Source organism: Triticum aestivum, chromosome 3B, assembly GCF_018294505.1.
Source record: "Triticum aestivum cultivar Chinese Spring chromosome 3B, IWGSC CS RefSeq v2.1, whole genome shotgun sequence".
NCBI classification, from domain to species: domain Eukaryota; kingdom Viridiplantae; phylum Streptophyta; class Magnoliopsida; order Poales; family Poaceae; genus Triticum; species Triticum aestivum.
Window position 1 is genome coordinate 6,115,681 of NC_057801.1, and position 8,282 is coordinate 6,123,962.

Sequence of the window (8,282 nt, forward strand, 5' to 3'; positions counted from 1 at the left end):
CGGTTGATTTAAGACGGGGTTCTATGCTTTCTAGCCCCATTTGACAAAAGTGAGCTTCCCCTATCTCTTTTGTAGGAATCAGATAGCAATGCTCATTCGTGAATAGCATTTCATGCTTCCGCTACTTCGTCGGAGAGATCCATGGAAACTCAAAAAAGAAAAGCGGACGGCATTGTTCATACGATAGCCGGAAAAGTAAGTTCTCCCGCCGGCTATTCAAAAAAGAAAGACTTACTTATTTATAAACTGCCTTTTATCGAGCATAATAGCTCTTATACGCTTGTACAGAGGAGTATAAAACAATGTGTGTGTGTGTGTGTATATATATATATATATATATATATATATATATATATATATATATATATAGGTGTTTAGTATCCTACAAAAACATTAACATCCAAAGCACCGTAAACTTGCTTTCTCTCCCGCTGACAGACAAAGAAAAGTTTTTTTTAGACTTTTCTATGGTAGGCCTACGCTAGTGGAATATCTTTTGTGTTTGTATTCTAGCTTAGCTCTCTCTATTCTTTGCTTAAGCTATCGTGTCGTGTAGATGGATGGCATCTCCCTATTCCCACATCCCCGGATATGATTAATGCATGGAAGCTAAGGAATTGGGTCATTCTTCAGCCCAAGATGCAAGCATTTGGACTCCATCCGAATATGGCAGTTGAACTCTTATAATAGGCTTGGCTCTGGAAAATGGGCTTATCTTGGGCAAAAAAACGCAAATAAAGAAGAGCTTCTTGTTTCCAAGCGGAACTCGAATGGGCTGCTAGCAGATTTGTTGGGGATGGCAAGTTAACACCGTGGGTAGGCTTGCCTTTCACTCGCTCTGGCACATTTTGGCGGAACGTCAACGTTATATATAGTGGAATTCTAGAGGTAAGTTAATGTTTTCAAAAATCCAAATGGAAAAGGATTTGCAAAAATATGCAGATTAGAAGCTAGTATCTCAAGTTTTATGAGAGAAAGAAGAGGAAGAATCGGCGAACATCCTAAAAAATGGTACTTTTGTGTCAATCCGATCAAAAACAAACATATTCTATTGTGTGTTGACCACCGGGAAACGAATGGATTAAGATGAAGACGGACGGTTCAATTAGCGAGCATGGGAAGGCTTGTGGAGGTTTAGCAAGAAAAAGGGGATATATGCGTTCTCTCAAGCAGTTAAGAACAAGACCATACTCGAAGTCGAGCTCTTTTGCATCTGAACATGTATTCAAATAGCAGCTGAAAAGGAGTGTCAGAGGATTTGGTTTGATTCGGATTCCCTAACGTAAGACATGGTCTACTCTCAAGATCCCAAAGTCCGCAGCTAAGGAAAGCCCCTTCTTCATAAGATCAAGAAAGTACGAGCGTCTTTCGAAGATTGGAAAATCTCCCATACTTGGAGAGAAGCAAACCAACCGGCCGATTTGCAATTGACTATGCTTAGTAGTTGACATCTTTGGTCTTCACATTTTCCCTTCCATTTTGTAAAGTTAGTAGAAGAGGATAGATTCGGTAAATTGACGAATGTCAATCTTCATTTTTGTAGATTAATACACTGGGAGGGGTCGATCAGGCAAATCCCAAAGCTGACCCCCGAACAGCTGCCGGACTGCTCTACTGATCTTCTCTCTCTTCAAAAAAACGGAACCTTCTCAAAGACTCCCTTTGCACTGAGAACACAATTCAGAACCCTCCTTCTCACAAGAAGGCAAACCTTGTACGTTGATCGAATCTTCTTTCGCATCCAGAAGAGAGGCTGTGGGCTATCCGAGAGAGTGGTTCAGGTGACTACCGGAGTCATTGATTAAGCAGGTCAGATGGGCTTAGTAGGGCTCGAACCTACAATATCACCGTTATGAGCGGTACGTTTCAACCAATTAAACTATAAGCCCAATCGGATCTCTACATGCCGGGAAGAGCGGACAGAAAGAGGAGACCTTTGCTCTATCTCCTTCTTCCTCTTCCCGGGGCCCCGGAGGGGTTCTTTGGCAAGCCCTATTAAAGAAGCTAAGTGACTTTCGTCACTCAAGTAGTGAGTTTGAGAGTGACCGTTAGGGCGACCACTTGTACTTCTAGGCCTTGGCGACCTATATGTTACGCAACACAGCTTCACTCGATTCAGTAAATCAACAGTTCAAACCAGCCCACTAATAGCTTAGATAGTGGCCCTTCCACTTTGGTATAGTTGACCCTACCTATTGACTCAAGGTTCATAGGAAGGGGGAACCCAGACGTAGTGGGATGTAGGCTTCAGTTGTTTTGGTACTTTTTCACTACGTCTTATTATTTGTTTTGTAACCGGCTTTTCACCGGCAGGTCAGTAGGCCTTTTAGAAGGCGAACAAACGAAAGTTCTCCGCGGGCGCTAGCGCTATCTTGTTCGCTTTTGTCAACTGAAGTCGCGCGTAGCGCCAACTAACTGATAGCTGATAGAGCGCGGAGCCCCTTCTCTAAGCGAGCAGAGCCATTTCTTTCTACTGTCGTCAAAAGAAAAAGAAAAGTACTAAAGGCGAAGGGCATTCTGTTGTACAGCTACTTTGGTATAGTTACAAAGGTAACCGGTAGGTGACTGTTGAATCGACAGTAGTTACGAAAGGGGGAAATAGCTCAGTTGGTTAGAGTGCTGGTCTGTCACGCCAGAAGTCGCGGGTTCGAACCCCGTTTTCCCCGCCCGATCTTCCTCTTCCTGCCCGACTCATTTTGAAAACACTGGAAGCTGCTGATCCCAGCGTAGCATTCAAGACAATTGTTCCTTCTTCGGTCTCCCTCCACCCCCTTCGTTTGTTGTGGGTCTCACCGCAGGCACTTACTTAATGAATGAGTGAAGATCTTCCTTCCCCCCTTGTGTCTTACCAAGGACTGAGTTCCCACTTGTGGCGAAAAAAAAGTATACCATCCCACCCGGCCTAACCCGGGGGGTTAAGGTTCCTCTCGGAGACTGCCAGTCTACAAGAAGCTGGCAGAGCTTTAGCCATTGGACCACATCCATCCATCCTCCTACCTAAAGACGCCTTTTCTTGTTCGTTCTTCGAATTACGCTAGTGGAGACTAATTCCTTCCGGCTAATGAAGATACTACCCCAGTCTTCCCATTCATTCCCAGTGGATCCTTCTTATCCCTTTTCATTGAACGAACCAAGTTCACCTATACGAGAGTGAGGAATAGAAATCCTACAATCAACTTCCCACTTTTGATGTCCCGTTTGACGATTCTGCTGCGTCTTTAGAAAAAAAAGGAGAAGGACAGGGGTCGCTAGTCAGAAAAGCTATAACTATCAATTCGAATTCTGAATGAATCAAATCTCCCCAAGTAGGATTCGAACCTATGACCAGTCAGTTAACAGCCGACCGCTCTACCACTGAGCTACTGAGGAAGAACGGACTTAAGGAAGCTGACTCTCGTTCTTTGGCCCAACCAACCGCAGACTGAAAATCCAAAAAGTGCGTCACTTTTTCTCTTTCACATACACCGGGAGAAAGGGTGACGATAGCAATCCCCTTTGCCTCCCCGGCTGGGGCAAGACAAGGGGGGCGGCGGTCAACCATCAACTCTCGATATGCATATTGATCAATCGATCTCCGCGTCCTGCCAGTTCGCTAAGTAGACTCACTCTACCGAGGTGCAACTAAGGTTGGTTCCTGCCAATTCCCTTGCTGATCAGCCTTGGAATTGGCAAGTATGAGAGAGGACTCTCTCTGTCTCTCCGAGTTTCAACTACTAAGTGAAGTTAAGTAGCACTTCCGCTATTCTAAATGTGAATAGATTCCGATCAAGCAAGCAGGAGAAGGTGGTCCTTTCATCTCTCTGTCTGCTCCATGCTCTATAAAGGATCATGAGCAGGTTTAATGCTAGAAAAACGAGATCTTCCTAATCATTTTGGTAGATGAAGTAGTGGGAGGTCACGAAGGAAGTAAGGGGGCATGTTAAGTTGATAATTTCAAACATTGTAGCATCCTTTTGACGGTTGGGCTTTGAGTTGAGAACATTTAAGAACTCTTAATATGAAAATACACATTCTAAAATGACGCATCGAGCAAGACCATTCTGTTTCATTGTGAATGAAAGACGTTTTCGACCAACAACATCTACTCATATCCAGCTTCGTGTCATTTTTGAACACTGCAATCAGCAAGCAGCAAGCGGGGGAGAGTCAAGTCAAGTACAACACAGGACTGACGGGGTGGGGCGCGCCAAAGCAACCCGGGACCCCTCCGGGGTCACTACAAAAGCGCTGGCGCCTTCTTTTGAAGGTGAAAAACTACGCTAGCTAAGAAAAAGAAAAGGGCTGCGCTAATGGCAAGGAGCAAGAAAAGGGCAGCTAGCTCGAAATCCGATAAATCGAATACCTCCTGGCTTCAGTTATGAGAGAGAACTCCAAGGCAGGATAAAGACTGAGTTGGATTCAGCCGCGTGGGGAATGAAACAACATTCATGGAATGAGTTGAGGCAAAACCTCCAGCTCTTTTTGAGAGTCAGGGGCTTTAAAAGCGCTTTAAAAAGGGCTGTCTGCATTACTGGATTCACTATATCAAATTGTAGTAAAAACAAGGGGCCACGTAGACTATTCTGAGGTGGTATGCTAAATCCATGATCAACTGATGTAGCTAGTGTGACTAAAGCAGCAGCTATTGGCTTAACTGGTTCTAAACTCTCCCACCCGATAAAGGAATTGAAAGACTACCCCGGGCCACGTAGACTATTCCCTTCCGCGGACATTCTTTTCTAGAAGGAAAGTAGCAAAGCCGAACGCAAATACACATGCAAATTGCGTCGACTACCTCATCACTGTCCAAAATGGGGGATACCGCTATTCATACATGGATGGACGAGGGACTCCGCTGACAACATCAGTAGATGACTTTTCTCGCGGAATGCTATTAACGTTGGAAAAAAACACAGCTCTCAAACTCACCCTCCGGGTGATAGGTAGAAGCATTAGTACCTAACGGAGCGGTATCTAACCAAAAAGGGAGGTGATGTTCTTTTTAGAAACAGGATGGAGCATGGCTTCCTTTCTTCTTAGATACATTTCATTCATTCCATTTCTCTATAGTTTACACCAGAACATCTTGCTAATCCTGACAGATCTCGAAAAGGGTGGGGGCACTAGAACCAAATCTACATACACATCGAAACTTCCTATCTCAGCCAAGCTAGCACCTTCATCCCACCAATGCATTGTACGACTCTCCACCCCCTTTTCCTCCCTCATGAAATCCTAATTTCCCGCAATGAAATTCGATTTCGTTCATGTCGGCGGTTGGCAAAACGGCCCTGAGATCCGGGACTGGTAAAACATGGGTGCCCAATTTGCTTTTCCGTGCTCCGCCTTAGTGCCCTTATGAAGGCGGCGGGGAGTCCTTAGCCTTTGAACCAAACTCTAGGGAACGCTCAATTGCCTGACGTCTCAACTGCAATGGTGAACTCAGTGACATACACTGAAATGGATTGCATCTATTGTTCCAAACAAGGCTGATATTAGCATAAAAGCCCTTCCATGCAATTTCTTGCTTCGCTCTACAGACGAAAGTGCCGGATAGTCAATGGTAACCAGAAGATCTATGGTTTTCGAGAGAAGGTAATTGGAAAAACGATTCATTCCTTTGCTTTCTTTCAGATATCTATTCAATAAGATGATCTGACCTTACCTGAAAACTAGATTCATGAAGAAGCCCAAAAAGTGCCGGGCTTAGTGCAGCCCAGTTCCTAGCCAGTGTGGGGTTCTGCCATGGATATTCGGTCCACTCCAGAATTCCATTCATTTTTCAAACGTAACTCGATTGACTCAATTCACAAACGGCAAGGAAGTCAAAAGTGACGCTTACAGGTCGTACGACAATTGCTTCTCTTCCGGGACTACATACATCTTTTCTTTAACAACTACCATACAAGCTATTCGCTTAATACATGCTAGTAGGTAGGCTGGTGGTGGAGTATTTATTTTCGTCTTTTTTTGGTCTGTCTGTATTTCGGTTTTGGGATGGTGCGAATCCATCTATCCACCATTCTTTTATCTTTCAGTAGTGTCAACCTCAGTTCTGGTTCTTTATCTTGGAATACTCTCCGTTGTCCTGGAAGCAATGCTTGAAAGAAAGCGTAAGGAAGCGTCAAATCAGTATGATGTATTGGCAAAGCCAGTAAGAAGGGAATCGAAAGTAGATAGGGACTCCCACTGTAGATGTGGTTTTATACCTTGATGAATTGGTACCTTATAGCATAGCGAATTTACTTTTCTTTCAAAAGGATATATCAACCTGTAGTGAAACCGGGCCACCGAGCTTGCTTTTACCGCTCTTACAGCTCTCTCTCTTCTTTTTTATGGGTAGTTTGGCCAGAAAGAGAAAGAGGAATGTACCCATTTCTATTTATCCATTCTCATAGAAAGTACCAAAAATGTTTTTGAATGTATGGAGCAGGCGTATGAGTTGATATCTTCAAGAGTCAAATCCTTTTCTTGCCCACCCAGCCATAAAAGAAAAAAATCGTTACGAGCGGTCTTAAACCCTCACCTCAATCTCAAAAATGGAATTGAAAAGCTCCAATTTAAATAATGGTACCGGGGAAATACCCAGGGAAGAATCATTCTTTGAATCATCCAGATCTATCAATTTGCGAATTCAATAAAAAACGGACTGATCCTCGGAATACACCATCATCTTTCGAAGTGCGCAGTCAATATTATGTTATATTCAAAGAAACAAGTCAAAGAGTAAAGGCTTCGCCCTTCAATACCACACTTCCAATCGAAATTCCTACGAGATTGACGTTCGAAGAAAAAGACATGGTTTGATAGAAACTTTAAGTGGGTATCAAATAAACTGGAATGAATGGTATCAATTTATTCTTTTCTATACTGAATCTGCTTCGGTATCTCTTTCTTCCTTCCCTTCTGTAAACCAAGCAGTGACTAGCCTCTGGCACTCACTTTCCAAAGCACCAATTGACTTGCTTTCAGAACAACCCTGATCAGTTATACCTGAAATACCACCCGTACGTAGTACGCCATTCCCAACGCGGAGCGCCTTTATTTTCGTATTGAACTCCGCTAGGAAGAAAAAGTTAGACCGTAGCCTTGTCGAACAACCTCGTTTCTCGCTTTTGTCGATTGACTCGTGGGACTCTACTGAATTCCAGCATGGGTGTGGTAGATTACTGACGTGAAGCCGGACCTCTATGAGTGCTCTACATGGCCGGATCAAAGCTCCAAATCGTAATGTCGCGGCATACATAATCAGAAAATAGGATTCGTGAGAGCGTTTTCTTTAGCTGTTCCTTAAGAAAGCTATCGACTTAACCGCTTGTGTTAAACATATAGATTGTCCTATTCTCTCTTTTTTTTCTCAAATGACCTATTTCACATAACCGATGTTGATTACAGATTTTGCCTTGCGTCACATTATCGTGGTGATCAATTCCTTTCGTGGATCGATTGAAATAACCGATTTTGGTGTATTAATTCCAGATAGGTAATTTTCCTCAAGGTCATAAAGATCGGTCATCTAGCGTGGACTTCTGACTCTAAGTGGAAAGTCTTTCTCATCTACCTCTTCCATCCAAAACCGTTTTTCCGCATTTTTTTCTGCCAAGTTACTTAAATCTATATCGGAGCTATAGGATCGGTAGACCCGTAAGCGAAGATGGTTCGCTCCCACATAAAGAGACGGATATTCGATGTGTTTAGCATAGTGACACTTTTTTTGGTGCCGAAACAGCCCCAATCCCTTTGGTCATTTCGCTTTTCGTGCCGGCCTGTATTCGGAGTTTCTTGGATTTGCGGTGCCTGAATGCCTTTCTCCTTCTTTTTGGTGACGTCGGATGCCCGCCTTTGGCGCTCAGAAGTGGATTCTCCTTCAAAGAGGGCTTTTCCCCTAAGAAAGGGACATGGTTGTACTGGATTTCTAGTCCTATAGTGGAAGAGCAGATAGGATCACACCTACACGTAAGTTCGTTCGTTGGGTTAGTGGCCACCCGCACTCCAACCTATCTATATGGCAACAAAGCGAATGACATGGACAAAGTAGCTGACTCTTATTGCTAACTTGACTCGGTCTAAGGGCGAGCTTGAATACAACTCACAGAACGACTCCTCCAGGGGCCTTGAGGCACTCAAACAGATAGTGAGACAGACACCATCTATAGAACTTGAATGACAATACACCCATATATTCTAGCTAACAATCAGAAACTGTATCCAAATGGAGGGGACACTCTTCCTTCAGAAAGATGCCTTCGAAAGAAAAGCTCTTCCCCTCAACGACACAACACATTTTCTCAAATGTTCCATGT

At 43.7% G+C, this 8,282-nt stretch overlaps 2 non-coding genes across 2 annotated transcripts; one reads left to right on the top strand and one right to left on the bottom strand.

Moving 5' to 3' along the window:
- Positions 1-2,592: 2,592 nt before the first annotated feature.
- Positions 2,593-2,666, top strand: TRNAD-GUC (transfer RNA aspartic acid (anticodon GUC)). The gene has a single exon. It is a non-coding gene; the product is annotated as a tRNA-Asp (tRNA).
- A 631-nt stretch (positions 2,667-3,297) lies between these two features.
- TRNAN-GUU (transfer RNA asparagine (anticodon GUU)) lies at positions 3,298-3,369 on the bottom strand. The gene has a single exon. It is a non-coding gene; the product is annotated as a tRNA-Asn (tRNA).
- Positions 3,370-8,282: the final 4,913 nt, after the last annotated feature.